This window comes from Ahaetulla prasina, chromosome 6 (genome assembly GCF_028640845.1).
Source record: "Ahaetulla prasina isolate Xishuangbanna chromosome 6, ASM2864084v1, whole genome shotgun sequence".
Taxonomy (NCBI): Eukaryota; Metazoa; Chordata; class Lepidosauria; order Squamata; family Colubridae; genus Ahaetulla; species Ahaetulla prasina.
The window spans coordinates 30,755,581-30,771,102 of NC_080544.1; the positions used below are offsets into that span (position 1 = coordinate 30,755,581).

Consider the following 15,522-nt stretch of genomic DNA (forward strand, 5'->3'; position numbering starts at 1 on the left):
GTGTCCAATCACACTTGGCCAATAAATTCTATTCTATTCTATTCTATTCTAGAATGTTAGATTTTTCAAAATTAAGAATCACATGATTTTGTTTGCAGGACTATAATATTGTTGTTATTGCCTCTCTCTCTCTCTCTCTCTCTCTCTCTCTCCTCCTCTCTCTCTTTCTCTCTTTTTATCCAACAGGTTTGTGAAATTATGATGGCACTTTCATCGTAGAGGAATATAGGGATTTTGTGCCTTGGTAGTTTACGTTTATGGAAATCCAAATTATATAGAAGATCCACCACTGAATTGATGGTACAAATTGAAAAAAGAGAGGAAAAAATGCATCCTTGTTGAATTGCTTTCACAATATTTATTGTGCCAGAGAGACCTTTTGGAGATTATACTCACTCTTAAGGTGGTGTTAGAAAGGAGGAGTCCATCAATAGTTGTGGTTTTTTCTCCCAAAAATGGCATTTCTGGAAATCAAGTCAAGGGCATGTTTAAAATCTAGAAAGGCCTCGAAGAGGGAGGATTTCTTTTCACGAGTATATTTTTATGCACAATGGTGGAGCACCAAATGTGCTCTATTATTGACCTCCGGTCTTTGAATCCAGCCTAGCAATCTCAGATTATGCTCTCTTGTCTCTATTGAGAGTCAGGGCTTGTAATTTAAACATTTAGTGTATAATTTGTATAATAGTGTATAATTTGTTAACGACACTCAAAAGGCTGATAGGTCTCTAATTGCATGGATCATTCCTGCTGCCTTTTTTATAAATTGAGACTATTATGGTCATCCCCACACCCAATCTTTTGAAATATACAACCAGTCTTAACTATGAATGTAAACGAGAATGATAACAGAAGCGCCTACCAGCTAGGATTCTTTGGAATTATTTCACAATAATTCACAATCAACATCTTGTTCACCTTAAGAAATGAATGGACAGAGACCGGGGGACTATTTTGAACTTTGTCCAGGTTGTTTTGACTCTCGATTTATATTATTAGCAACGTCCAGGGGTGAAGTCTACTTACCTTCCTTACTGGTTCGGAAGTGCATGTGCTGCGCACGCTGCGCCATTGCTTCGCTCCGCCATCGCTACCGCATCGCCGAACCACCGGCCACGATCACTACCGGATCACGCGATCCGGTCTGAACCAGGAGCATTTTACCCCGGCAAGGTCCATGTACAACTCTCTCAAACACTCCTCCCAAACCTGAACTGGTAATTGGTGGGGGAGAGAGGGTAGCAGCTTCCCTAATCTTTGGGTAATTTGCAGAGGGGCGAATCCCTCTTTCTGACTGATTGGATTAATTTCAACCAAGTCTCTTTCATTGCCAGTCTTTTCTTTTTAGGAGGGCTTTGTTTTGAGCCTTTCAATTCCATATGGAAAGTATTTGGTTCTCAGAAGGAGAATATTTACTTCCTATGGAAATTCTGAATCATTCAAATCATGACTGTCCCAAAGGTGCTTTTCCAAGGTTTTTCTTGGGTTTTTTCATTGAAAACATTTCACTTTTCAACCAAGAAGTTTTTTTGGTTCTGAACTGAAGAAGTTTCTGGAATGAAAAGTAAAATGTTTTCAAAGAAAAAAAACCCAAGAAAGTCCAGTTGCCTTTTAGAAAAGCACCTTTGGGACGAGAATGTTTACTCTTGTTATACACAGCTTGAAATGACCTTTTCCGCAGTGCATAATTCTGATCAAACCATTTTTATGCTTTTTATACCCCAGTTACTGGAGTGTTGCTTTCTTTCAAACAGATTAAAACATTTCAAACTTCAGATTAAAAATTAACAGTTCATAAAGGTCCAAGTATGATTTTGGGGATAATTTTATTCATCTAGCAGGAGTACACACTGTTCTAAAGTTTCTGGAGCTGCCAGCCATTCAATAGCTGCTTTTGCACAATTTTCATTTCATCTAGTTTGTACCTCTGTATTGTTATTTTCCAGCATTAGGGCATGAATTGTTTCTGATCTTACTGATTCCTAGAGAGATGATATAGTTAATATTAGGAGTAGTCATCGCTATCTAATTATGAATCATATAGGGGATTAGGAGAATACATGATGTGACAGTAATCAACTGTTGATCTTCTCTCTGACCCCCAATGAGCAAGTTCTGCTGTGTGATCCCCTTCTAGGGAGCCACTAAATATTCACAGCTCCAAACATGTTGATGTCTACCTAACACATAATCCTTTTATTTTAAAACCTTGAATTGTCTATTGTATACAGGTAGTCTTTGACTTACGATCACAACTGAGGCCAAAGTTTACTGCTAAGTAAGACAGTTGTGAAGTGACTTTTGCCCCATGTTACAATCTTTCTTGCCATAGTGAATCACTCCAGTTGTTAAGTTAGTTAACTAGGTTGTTAAGTAAATCTGGCTTCTCCATTGACTCTGCTTATCAGAAGGTTGCAAAAGGTGATCACATGACTCCAGAACATGGCAATGGTCATAATTATGAACCACTTGCCAAGCATCTCAATTTTGAACATGTGACCATGATTAAATGATTTTTTAAAGTGTAAAAACTTAAACTTTTTGGTTTTTTTAAGTGTAAATCATGTTTTTCAGTTTCATTATAACTTTGAACGGTCACTAAATGAACGATTGTAAACCAAGGACTACCTGTAATAAGACTCAGAGCCTTAAAGTTATTTGTATCTTTAAAACTGCTCCTCCAGAAAGGCAACACTTTCACCCAAATATTTTTAAAGGCGCCTAAGGTTGGGTTCCCCCCCCCCACTTCCTAAGTTTATCCCTGAAGTAGAGGGTATATATGGAATCGTTAGAAAGCATATTGCAGTCTGACTCTGCTCGCTGCTTGGAGTTCAATCCTGACCGGTTCAAGTTTGACTCACCTTCCACCCTTCTGAGGTCTGTAAGATGAGGGCCCAGACTCTTGGGGCAATATGCTGATTGCGTGAATCACTTAGAGAAGGTTCTATGAGCAGTATATAAGTCTAAGTCAGGGATGTCCAAACTTGGCCCCTTGAAGAGTGGTGGACTTCAACTCCCAGAATTCTCCAACTAGCAACTTGCTTAAATTTATAGCTCATGCTGGCTGGGGAATTCTGGGAGTTGAAGTCCACCACTCTCCAAAGGGCCAAGTTTGGACACCCCTGGTCTAAGTGCTATTGCTATCATCCTACAGCAGACTTCGTTTGACCTTTTCATGCATGGCACCATTTGGTTACAATCATCCTCTGACTTTGAGAGTATAAAATCAAAAAAACCTAATAGAGCAAATGGTGCAGAGTATGGCAGCGTGGGCAACTCTTGGGGACCCTAGCATGACCCATGTTGCACCACTGCTCCATGAGCTCCACTGGGTGCCAGCTGCTTCCAGATGCAATTCAAAGTGTTGGTTATTACTTTTAAAGCAGGGGTAAAATGCTCCCAGTTCGATGGTAGCGAGTGGCTCAGAGAACCGGTAGCAAAAATCCCTCCTCCCCCCCAATGCCCAGCTGAGCCATACAATCATCAGAGGTTTTTTGTTTTGTTTTTTACTTTTAAAAGCATTTTTTCTTCAGCCAAAAAAAACCGCTTTTAAAAGTAAAAAAAAAAAAAGGTTAGCCATGCCCACCCAGTCCCATTATCCCCCCACCAAGCCACACCCACAGAACCGGTAGTAACAAATTTTACATTTCACCACTGTTTTAAAGCCCTATACCGCCTATATCTTGCCGTACCGCTACTCTAGGCTTAGGTTCCAAAGGGCAGGCCCTGCAGAAGAAAAAGCTATTTTTCTGGATCCCGACAGTCAGATTTTTTTAATTAATGGGATCCCTCTCTACCGGCATGAGAAGAACGGGTTTGTCCTAGCAAGATGAGGTAATTCATCAGGTTTTTTTTCCTGATCATACATACAATGCCATTATTGATCCTGAACACTTTCCATCCAAAACACATTGTGTATTATAACAAAAGGTTGTGTATCTTCTTCCTGTGTTCTTTTTTACATATTCAAGATGTTCATACCAAAAAGATTGCCTCACCCAGCATTATTATTTCAACCATTTAATTTTTATTTTTTTTCTAACTCTTATCTTCTAATTGCACTGTACTTCTAATTGCATTGATCTTGATAATTAGAATCCCCATCCAGATAATTAAACTCAGACAGTATTTTTTTTCTTCCTTCATCTAGTTTAATTGATATCTGGAACTTTTATCCATCACACTAACTAACCCTAATGACTAACTAACTAATCAACCAACAGGCATGCAGCGAAGTAAACATGGTGATTTTACATTGAAGAATTAAACTGCTTCCAGTTTACTTTTTGTTCCGGTCTGCTTTTTCTTCAACCTTTTCATTTTCCTGTTGAACATACGGGTCCAGCAAAGAACAGAGGTGAACAGAGCCACGCTGCAGAAGCCTGGGCAGTTATTATGGATGGCACTTTGCAAAATTTACAAAGCCTGGTTGGCTTAGGATCACATTGTCGATGCAAGCTCCTAGCACAGAGGTGTCAAACTGAATTTCTTTGAGAGCCGGATCAGTATTATAGTTCTTTCAACTCCTACCCTCAAAACGACCCTATAGAGCACTGTACACCAGAACAACTAAACACAAAAACAGTTTTTTCCCGAACGCCATCACTCTGCTAAATAATTCCCTCAACACTGTCACTATTTACTAAATCTGCTCTACTATTAATCTTCTCATCATTCCCATCACCCATCTCCTTCCACTTATGACTGTATGATTGTAACTTTGTTGCTTGTATCCTTACGATTTATATTGATATCGTTTCCTGATTGCTTATTTGTACCTTATGACTATCATTAAGTGTTGTACCTTATGATTCTTGATGAACGTATCTTTTCTTTTATGTATACTGAGAGCATATGCACCAAGACAAATTCCTTGTTTGTCCAATCACACTTGGCCAATAAAAAATTCTATTCTATTCTATTCTATTCTATTCTATTCTATTCTAGTCTAGTCTAGTCTAGTCTAGTCTAGTCTAGTCTAGTCTAGTCTAGTCTCCTCCGTGGATCGGCTGGGGGGAGGGGGGTGAAGACAGAATGGACACCTCCTGAAGCACCCTGTCAGCCCAAATGCGGTGTGTTTTGGCTGGCAGAGTGCTGCAGGCGGCAGTCCAGGCTGAAAACGAGGTGAGGGGGCACACAGACCCTCTGTGCCCCCTTTTGGCTGCCAGAGGCAACACAGGCTGGTCCTTTGCTATTTCTAGGCTAGCCCCGCAGGCCAGATTTAAGCATCCCACGGGCCAAATTCAGCCCACAGGCCTTGAGTTTGACACCACTGCCCTAGCATGTTAATCTGTGGTGGTACACACTTCAGAATTTGTAGTGTTTCTCAGGCCCTTGTTTCCATACTGACAAGTAGTCAGTATGTTTCACAAAGAGAGGGAGGAGATTCTTGTAGTTAGTTTCCAAAAGAAAAGGAATCATGATCTTATTGGGAGGAAATCTGACATGGATATTACACTTCCGCAGTCAATGCCTCAATATTACCATATCATTTCCAGGAATATAATTGCACTAGCACACAATAATCATTTTATTCTCAAGAAGTATTTGTTTCACTTGACGCCACAAAGGCCTTTCATAGCCAGTCTCTTCCATAGGAAGAATGACAGGGGGCTCTGTCATACAGATCTCTGAAGTCAGAGGTTTTGGTGGGATATATTCAGTCACTGCCATGAGCTTTTCCTTCATAATGTGCATTGGTTTCCAGTGACGTGTGACAGATTTGGAGCCATGGCGGATAAGCTGCACGCAGGGCAACCAGCCAGTTTCAAAGACCCTTTTACCCCAACTGCTAACAGTAGCCATTTCTTACTTAAATAAAACTGGTATCAATTTCACTTTCCAGGTGCCAGAGAAGTCTGTTTTCAGCTGGAAGAATAAATTAAATGCAACACAATGATGTTATCTGAACTGTTACATGACATTATGGTATACTTCTAGAGAATTTTTCCTATCTGCTATTTTAAATAAAATTAGGTAAAAGTTCATTGTAGTAAGTACATTATAACACAATGTTAGATATCTACCGAGGATTACAAAGCTTACGTGACTAGAAATTGGGGGAGGCTAATTCTAAAATTATAATTGGCCAGAAGTCAAAAAGGTCTGCTAGGTGTCTATTTCCTCCAAATGTTAAAAGACAATGAAACAGAAATGGCTGCTTGATATCTAACGTAATGGAACGATTCAGTCAGCAAAACACTTTGAAACATTCAGCCTGAGAGCCTGTTAAATGGGACTTGTATTTTATTCCTAATCACAGCATAAATGGAGCATGACTGAGAGAATGTTAAATGTTCTCCTCTATTTCTGACACAGTGGCAGTGATCCTGTGCTTCGGACAGTATCTGGAATCTGCCTTCGAAATTCAAGCGAAGGCATTGTTTGGACATATAATTTTATTGGAGACTAGAATGTGAAATAGGTGTTTTCCAGCTGATTACTTTCCTATGAAAGTTTATACCAAAATTAAATAATGGGGAGGCTAGCAATTGTCTAAAAATATGTTAGATCAGAGTTCCCCAACCTTTCCGAGTTGAGCAGTGGGAGGAGGGGAAAGAGAGGGTGGTTTTGTGGGAGAGGCAGACACGTGAGCATTCATTCACCTGTTACTTAGCGAATAGGGCCGAGAGCACCTGAGATGCTCATGTGACTAAGGCCAGGATCACCCGTGACACTTGCGTGAGTGGGACAGTGTGCACACATGTGTACCAGCCAGCCATTCACGTGGCCCAGTTGCAAATAGGCCGTGGACTGGTAGTGGACTATGGTCTACTCTACAGGCTGGGGACCACTGTGTTAGGTGGCTCTGGCAGAGATTGTGTGCCTGGATGAACTATGGAAGACGGAGGTTTTTCTTTTTAAAAAATATTATTTATGGTATATGTCTATGTGGGTAAACAATAATGTCAATCCATACCTAAATCTGCGCTCCATAGAAAATCTGTGACACTTTGCCAAGGAATACATTGAATACAGAAATAGTTAACTGAATCTATCTCTGAGATAAATCTTCAGCATTAATGTCCATTTAGTGTTTGACAGTTATTAAAGTTGTATTAAGATGTACTATCCAGGACCCAAGTTCTGGAAATGCATATACAAGTGTTTAAAGAGATGGCATTGCACTACTGGCTATGGATTAGAATAGAATAGAATAGAATAGAATAGAATTTTTATTGGCCAAGTGTGATTGGACACACAAGGAATTTGTCTTGGTGCATATGCTCTCAGTGTACATAAAAGAAAAGATACGTTCATCAAGGTACAACATTTACAACACAATTGATGATCAATATATCAATATAAAATCATAAGGATTGCCAGCAACAAGTTATAGTCATACAGTCATAAGTGGAAAGAGATTGGTGATGGGAACTATGAAATGATTAATAGTAGTGCAGATTCAGTAAATAGTCTGACAGTGTTGAGGGAATTATTTGTTTAGCAGAGTGATGGCCTTCGGGAAAAAACTGTTCTTCTGTCTAGTTGTTCTGGTGTGCAGTGCTCTATAGCGTCGTTTTGAGGGTAGGAGTTGAAACAGTTTATGTCCAGGATGCGAGGGATCTGCAAATATTTTCACGGCCCTCTTCTTGATTCGTGCAGTATACAGGTCCCCAATGGAAGGCAGGTTGGTAGCAATTATTTTTTCTGCAGTTCTAATTATCCTCTGAAGTCTGTGTTTTTCTTGTTGGGTTGCAGAACCGAACCAGACAGTTATAGATTAATTAAGTAATTAAATATTAATTAAGTATATTATGTTGTATACTTACTTTATTAAAGTAGGTATGCAAAGACCATTCTTTTGGTTTTATTGCAGTCAGAATGTACCATATGTAAAAACTAACCACCGTATATGTAATAATAAAAGAATTGTTCCTTTAAGCAAGAGATAAGCAAGGAACTTTGAATTCCTGATTTAGTAAAATTACAAGGCTGTAGGATTCCAGGAAGTCTGATTATTGCAATATGGTGAATAACAATCTAACTAATAGGTTGTCAAGTCTCCAAGACTTCCCCCTCCCCCCCGATTGATTTTTTTTTAAAAAAGCAGTTTCAAATTTCCGATAATCAAGCCCAAAATAGCCCAAAATTTCCGATAATCGAGACAGGTGTTAAGTGAATTCTGCCCCATTTCAGAATAGAATAGAATAGAATAGAATTTTTTATTGGCCAAGTGTGATTGGACACACAAGGAATTTGTCTTGGTACATATGCTCTCAGTGTACATAAAAGAAAAGATACGTTTCACACTCTTTATAGCCATAGTTTATTTATTTATTTATTTATTTTATTAAATTTTTATACCGCCCTTCTCCCGAAGGACTCAGGGCGGTGTACAGCCAAAATAAAATACAGAATATTTACAATTAAAAGAATTTAAAATGAACTATTACTAAACGGCCGATAATTTAAAAAATTTAAAAATTTAAAATATTACTAAAACCCCAATTTAAAATCAAACTATTTATGCCAGTCCTGCTTGAATGAATAAATATGTCTTTAGCTCACGACGAGTTGTTAAGTGAATCACCACAGTTGTTAAGTTACAAGTGTAATTGAGCCTAGAATTATGGTTTTAAGTTGTGCTGACCACACCTGATTTTACCACCTTTTTTGAGAGTTTTGTTAAGCAAATGCTTTGGTCATTCAGCAAATCAATGGGTATTGTTTGCCAGAAAGTGGAAGTAAATGTTGGTTTCCAGCAAAAAAGTCATAAACACAGAATCACATATTTCATGCAAACAGCTGTAAATGGCCAATTGCCAAACACCCAAAATAAGACCATGCGACTGGGGAGGAGCAGCCATTGGAATTTATATTCTGGGTTGTAAGTCACCCTGGGAAGGTCCACTATAGCTTTGACAGTTTGTTAAAAGACTGGTCATAGGTCAAGGACTTCCTGTATTTTTTAATGACTTTTTTAATACCTGGTGTTACTCTTTCTTATCAAGATAGCTGCTGCGTAAAAAATTCATATATGAGATAAGTCATATATAAACAGATAAGAGTCATATACTTTTATGGTCAAGAAAAGAATAGCAAAGACATAAAAAGGGAGATACAGTGAACAGACACACAGAAAATTTAACCCAGAAACTCAGTTTTTAAAAAAGGAAGATTCTATACGCTGCAAACTGAAAGAACCTTTATATAATGCTCCAAACAAGAAGAGCGAAACCAAAAGAATCTGATGAAAATCAGAAGAAAAATGTAATTAATTTCCTTTCTAATATTAACACTATTAACTTTATTTCAATTTAGAAACAGGTAATTCTTTGAATTATTGGACTTGGGAGAAACTAGAGTTGAGTTTAGATGAAACTACAAGACAGTTGCTCAAAAAATTATTCACTTCAGTAATTCTCCCATTAATGAGAGAGAGTCTATGGAAAAATACTGTGGAATCATTTACTATTTCAATGAAAAATGTGATTTGATATTTTATCAACTAAAAAATTATTGACAAAGCTTTATATCTATTTTAGATTGTGATGGCAAAATAAATGAAAAAGAATGCTTTTTACAGCAATCCATTCAGTTTCTTAGTTATGACACAAGAAAAATTTAAAAAGGTAAGTAAACCAAACATCATATACTATAAGCAGTAAGGCTCGATAATAATCATGGCTGCAATTTTTCATTTCTTTTTAAAAACTTATTAAAAGGAAATATAAGATATTCAAACAGGCAATCATTAAGCTAGCATAGACCAGTGATGGCTAACCATTTTGCCATCGCGTGCCAGGAGCGGGGGGGGTGGGGTTGGGGGTCGCGTGCATGCATATCCACACCCATAATTTTATGTGACCCATCCCTGCGCATGCGAAACCCACCCATCCTGGCATTAGATGGCACAATAGGCCCGTTTTTTGCTTTCCTCAGCCTCCAGAGCCTTTCTAGGAGTCTGGGGAGGACGAAAACAGCCTTCCCCACCCCACACCAAGACCCTCCAGAGGCCGAAGACGGCCCATTTGCCAACTTCCAGTGAGACCGGGTTTTTTTCTCCTCAAGCTCCAGAGCCTCTCTAGGAGTCTGGGGCAGGAAAAAACAGCCTCCCCCTCTCCGGAGGCCCTCCAGAGGCCAGAAACGGCCCATTTGCCAACTTCCACTGAGATCGGAAGACCCATTTTTTTGCTCTCCTCAAGCTCCAGAACCTCTCTAGGAGTCTGGAGAGGGCAAAAATGGGCCGGAAATGGCCCGTTTTTTAAACTTCCGGGCCCACCAGAACAGTTTCTGGCCTCTGGTGAGCCACTGGGGGGGAGGCCATTTTTGCCCTCTCCAGACTCCTAGAGAGGCTCTGGAGCCTGAGGAGAGCAGAAAACAGGCCTCCGGGGGGGGAGGTCATTTTCGCTTTCCCCAGACTCCTAGAAAGGCTCTGAAGGCTGGGGAAAGCAAAAAATGGGCCTTCCCCACCATCCCCCAAGTCCCTCGGGAGGCAGGAAACAGCCTGTTTCCCTACTTCTGGTGGGCCCAGAAGGCCCAAAAATCAACTGGCAAACTCGATTTTATTGAGGGCTGCATCAGGGTTGTGTTTGACCTCAGGGGGCCAGGATGGCCATGGCCAGGATAGGCATGGTCAGCTTGACGTCATTCGTGCCACGGGTGCTTGTGGTGGCCCGAGCACTCTGCCAGTGAAAACAGACTCCCAAGCTCCATTTTCAGCTGCAACAGCCTCCTGCAACCTCTGCCAGCAAAAATGGAGCTTGCCCTCCCGAGCTCCATTTTCCCTGCCAGAAGCACTGCGGGCCGGTCCTTCACTGTTTCCAGGGCGGCCCCACGGTCCAGATCTAAGCACCCTGCGGTCCAGATCCAGTCCCCGGGCCTTGAGTTTGACAACCCTGGTCTAAATAATTTGATGATGGAGGCAAACAATCTAAATCTAAAAATTACACTTACATGAATTATCAATTACTGTAATCATACTGACGCCCCTGTCAATAAGCAGATACAGATCAAGTTTCATTACACCGTCTTAAAATACCCTAAGAACAAATTGTCACAACACATTTGCATAATTGTAATTGCAATAAAGAGGAAAAAATCAGGGTATAAAATGCTGTATTGATATACCCTACTTTAAGCAAAACCCCCACAATGAATAAACCATGGAGAAAAAGCAAAATCTGCTTACTGAAGTTAAATTTTTCTTGATTACAATGTCTTTGTTTATAAGCCAAACAAATACATTCTTTGATCCATTGAGATACAAGGCCCCAGGATGTAACAAGACCAACCTTACACAGCTATGCTAAAAGAATTTGACAAGCTTCCAAGCAGAGAAACAGATGGCTGTTTCAAAGAAAAAGCAGAGGCGCAGGCTGCTATGTATTGCATAGTGGACCAAATGTTATATAGTGTATATATAAAATCTTACGCATTACATCTCTTATAGCAATAGCACTTAAGACTTATATACTGCTTTATAGTGTTTTACAACCCTCTCTAAGCTGTTTACAGAGTCAGAATATTGCCCCCAACAATCTGGGTCCTCATTTTACACACCTCGGAAGGACAGAAGGCTGAGCCAACCTCCAGTAGTGCTCAGTTCATTGCAAAAATTATGCAACTTCCTTTCTAGTAACAGTGCAACAAGTCAGCTTTTCCTTTGACTTTTTAGTCCCTTCCTTTCAACTGCTGAAATTATTAAATCATTTAGTTCAAGACTAAAACGCTATCATGCAGCATAAGTCTTGACATCAAATGTGATAAATTGGCCACATACTAAACATGCATTTACAACACTGCCTTCCTATTTTACTTCTCCGGTGCAACTATTTTGCTATGTAGTATAAAACAAATCCTTCAAATACCTTTTGAATACTAATTAAATATTAATACTTGTGGTTATGGCTAACTAAATTCTTAAATCCAGCGCAGGGATGATGTAGGAGGAGGAGGAAAGCACTTTATAAAAATGTAAGCTGTTGAGAAAGAAAGCCCAGTTTCTGCATTAAAAGCGTGGCAAGAAAAAAAAACTGAACTCTGAAAAGTATTGTTCAACTTCAAGCCTTGGGGGTCAATGGAAAATTAGTGAGATTGGGAAGTGAGATGGTTTCTGCTGGCTAAAAGCAGGACTCACCCATCATTATGTGGTATCCCATTTAGTATGTAAAAATTAAAGTACCAACATTCAACGAAACTACTCCGAAACTACTCCGAAAAAACTTCACATTTCTGTTCTCCAACTTAATTCTGAGAGCATATGCACCAAGACAAATTCCTTGTGTGTCCAATCACACTTGGCCAATAAAAATTCTATTCTATTCTTTTCTATTCTATTCTAATTCAATCTGTCAATAAAGAATTGTCTTTTAAAGGGTTATACCATAAAAGAAATACAAAATACAGTATTTCAGTTGCTTATACCAAATTAGCATATTACCTTCTCACTCCAAACATATCCATTTACATTATTGTTTATGTTTTTCTTATCCCAAGACTATTTTCCAGATAAGTGGCAGAACTTAACTTGCTTGATTTCAAAAATGTAAGCAAGGCTGGCCCTTGGTAGTACCTTCATGCAGGTTACATTGGAAAATTGACTCTGTGGTTGGTTGGTTGGTTGGTTGGTTGGTTGGTTGGTTGGTTGTGTGTGTGTGTATGTGTGTCCTTCATGCTAAAAGATGATAATGATAAAGAAGTTCCATGACATTGCTAAGAAAACAACATGGATGAGTCAAGTCATTCAAATTAAGATTCAGTTCTTAGACAACTCTCAAGAAATATTACAACAGAGTGCACAAAAGACTTATTTTTAAAGAACATAAATTTTTTCCTCTTGAACAATATCTGGTGTATATAAGTGTGATTTTAGAGCTTAAAATGCACGTTTTCTTATGTCATTGAGGCAATTTTGAATTAAGATCTGACAGCTTGGGACATTGGAAACTGGATATTTGCTATTGCTTAAACTCCAAAGAATATTTTCACTCGAAATAGAAGAAAAAGAAAAAGAAAGACTGTCTTCTTTCTATAATCTATCCTGTTTACTCTTCAAAACCATAAATCCTAAATTTATTTTGCACAAAAGCCCATAAGGGGTTTCTAGTCAACAATTAACGTAGATACTGTATTATTTTTTCTTTGATCAACGGATGCAATTTAGCCATCTCAATAAATGCCATCATCTTAAATCCTTCAAATAACTGTAGATAAGAAAACCACTGACAACTATATCCCTCTGCCACCAGTTCTCTTGATTTTATTTTACATTCCTGTTGACAAAATTCTAAATTACCCAACTTTTAAATTCCTTGATACATTATGTCTTAACACAAAGGAGGCCAGTAATCTTTATAGTATTGAAATTAGAGGATTAAAGCATGAATTTTCAATAGAAGATAATTTTAAAAGCTTGTGATACTGTTAAGCCACTAAAATAATAAGCTTCAACTCCAATAAAACTAGTTAATAAAAGGTTTATTAAAACTGTTGTGATTGTAAGAGGGTTTGGACAGAAGATGAGGGTCACAGAATTATGTCACCTTGTCATAAAATGTGATCCAGGTTTTACTGCTTGCTTTGTACAAAAAGGCATAAATTTCCAAAGTAAAGTGTGGTCAAAAGTCACTCCATGTTCTGTTGGCCAGAGCACCAAAAAACATAGTTGAGTTTTGATAACACTCCTACTTTTGATTATGCAAGTCTGAACAAGTTTTTTTTTTTAATGTGTGCTTGTAGTTAGTAAGAGCGAACACCCAATCAATAAATTGAGAATTTGTGGATTAGCCCTTGATTATTGCTCAAACCTCTGTTTTTGCTAAATATATCTAGAAGATGTAGGATTGGTCACATATTCCATTCTAGTTTTTAGTAAGAGAAGTGTGATAAGTTCTTATGCTTATAAAACCTTCCAATCCAGAATATTTAACAATATTGAACAGTTTTTCATGTCTACAGTAAATTATTTAAATTTTTAAAAATCCTGAAATATTATATAGAACTTTTAAATTACATATAATAAATACTCTTCAAAGTTTTAAAAAAATTCACATAAGAAGGATCTTGGATGTGAATTCTGTGAGTCACTTGCAAACTTTTTATAATATGTAGTCTAACATTTTGGTGAATCATCAAGAATGAACTATAAAGCAATTCATTCCTTTAAAATTACATTACATTAATCACAACCCTTGTATTGGAAAAGTTTTAATAAAATTATTACACTTTAGCATAACTGGTGGCAATACTCACTTAGTCATTTTCATGGCAAGTACTTGATAAAGTGGAAAAAATTACTTAAATAGTCTTCGGCAAATATTTCATATTATTAAATTATTAATTCTATTCTTCCACTAAGGCTTGTTTTATTCAGTTTAGGTGTCAGGGTTCCAAGAAACACCCCCAACAGAATTAAAACTCCGAGGCAAGTATCTTCCTCAAAGTATAAATTTAGTAGAGATATCATACTGGCACATCAACATCAACAAAGAAGTTGTTCTCTGTAACTTAATTTCTCTTAAATATTTACAACTTTAACACTGTTTCAGATTCTAGACAGATTTATATATGCTTCCAAATTGTGGCCCTATTTGTTTTTGTTTTTGTTTTTTGTCCCCTTTTACACAACGTTTTTTCTGGGGTCAGGTTGATAAACAGTTAAATCATTAATGAAGCTTTAAAAAAAACCAGAAACAAAAGTTCATATATTTGTCCAGAGACTCCTTTTTTATAAATAGGCTTTTTGACTCTGTTGCATCCAGGCTATCTGTCCATCCAGTCACAAACAATTAAGGTTTACTAAGTAAAATGAGGTGGCTGGATGAGGTGGCTGGATGGAGTCACTGAAGCAGTAGGTGTGAGCTTAAATGGACTCCAGAGGATGATAGAGGATAGGAAGGCCTGGAGGAACGTTGTCCATGGGGTCGCAATGGGTCGGATACAACTTTGCAACTAACAACAACAAAGTAAAATCATATCCTTTAAATATACCATATTTTTGGGAGTATAAGACACACCTTTTTCCTCCAAAAAAGAGGGTGAAAATCTGGATGTGTCTTATACTCCGAATGTAGCCCCGCTCAGCTTGTCAAACGGAGGTTTCAGAGACTGAAAAAAGCATCAGAAAAGAAGCTTCAGAAATGAAGCCCCCAAACAGAGCTTCAGAAAAGAAGCCCCCAAACAGAGCTTCAGAGGCTTTTTTTCTGAAGCTGTTTCGGAGGCTTTTAGAGGCAGAAATAAAAGTTTTTTTCTGAAACAGAGTTTCAGAAGTTTCAGAGGCAGAAAAAAAAAAGGAAAAAAAAAAGGCAAGGCACAGAGCTCACAACCAAGGAACCCGTTGCTGAAATTCACCTCTGGGAACAGCTGATTGGGGATATTCCGGGAGGCCGATCTACCTGCCAATCAGCTTTTTTCTTATTTTGCTCCCCAAAAACTAAGGTACATCTTATACTCTGGTGCATCTTATACTCCAAAAAATATGGTAGTTCTCGCTTAAAGACTGCCATGCGTAGCAAACAGTCAAAGATACAACAGTGCTGAAAAAGTAACTTTATGGCCAGACCTTGTACTTATGACTGT

At 38.3% G+C, this 15,522-nt stretch overlaps 1 protein-coding gene and 1 pseudogene across 4 annotated transcripts in view; both read right to left on the minus strand.

Annotated features, from left to right (window-relative positions):
• Nucleotides 1-15,522, minus strand: part of SGMS1 (sphingomyelin synthase 1) — a 97,527-nt gene that overhangs the window by 43,518 nt on the left and 38,487 nt on the right. The window contains exon 3 of one of the 4 annotated variants that reach the window (XM_058188137.1): nucleotides 397-464. The exons of the other annotated variants lie outside the window; for them this stretch is intronic. The gene's annotated coding sequence lies outside the window, so the exon portion shown is untranslated. The remainder of the gene's footprint in view (nucleotides 1-396; nucleotides 465-15,522) is intronic. 4 annotated transcript variants of the gene reach the window in all.
• On the minus strand, nucleotides 5,030-7,645 carry LOC131200844 (large ribosomal subunit protein uL10m-like; annotated as a pseudogene).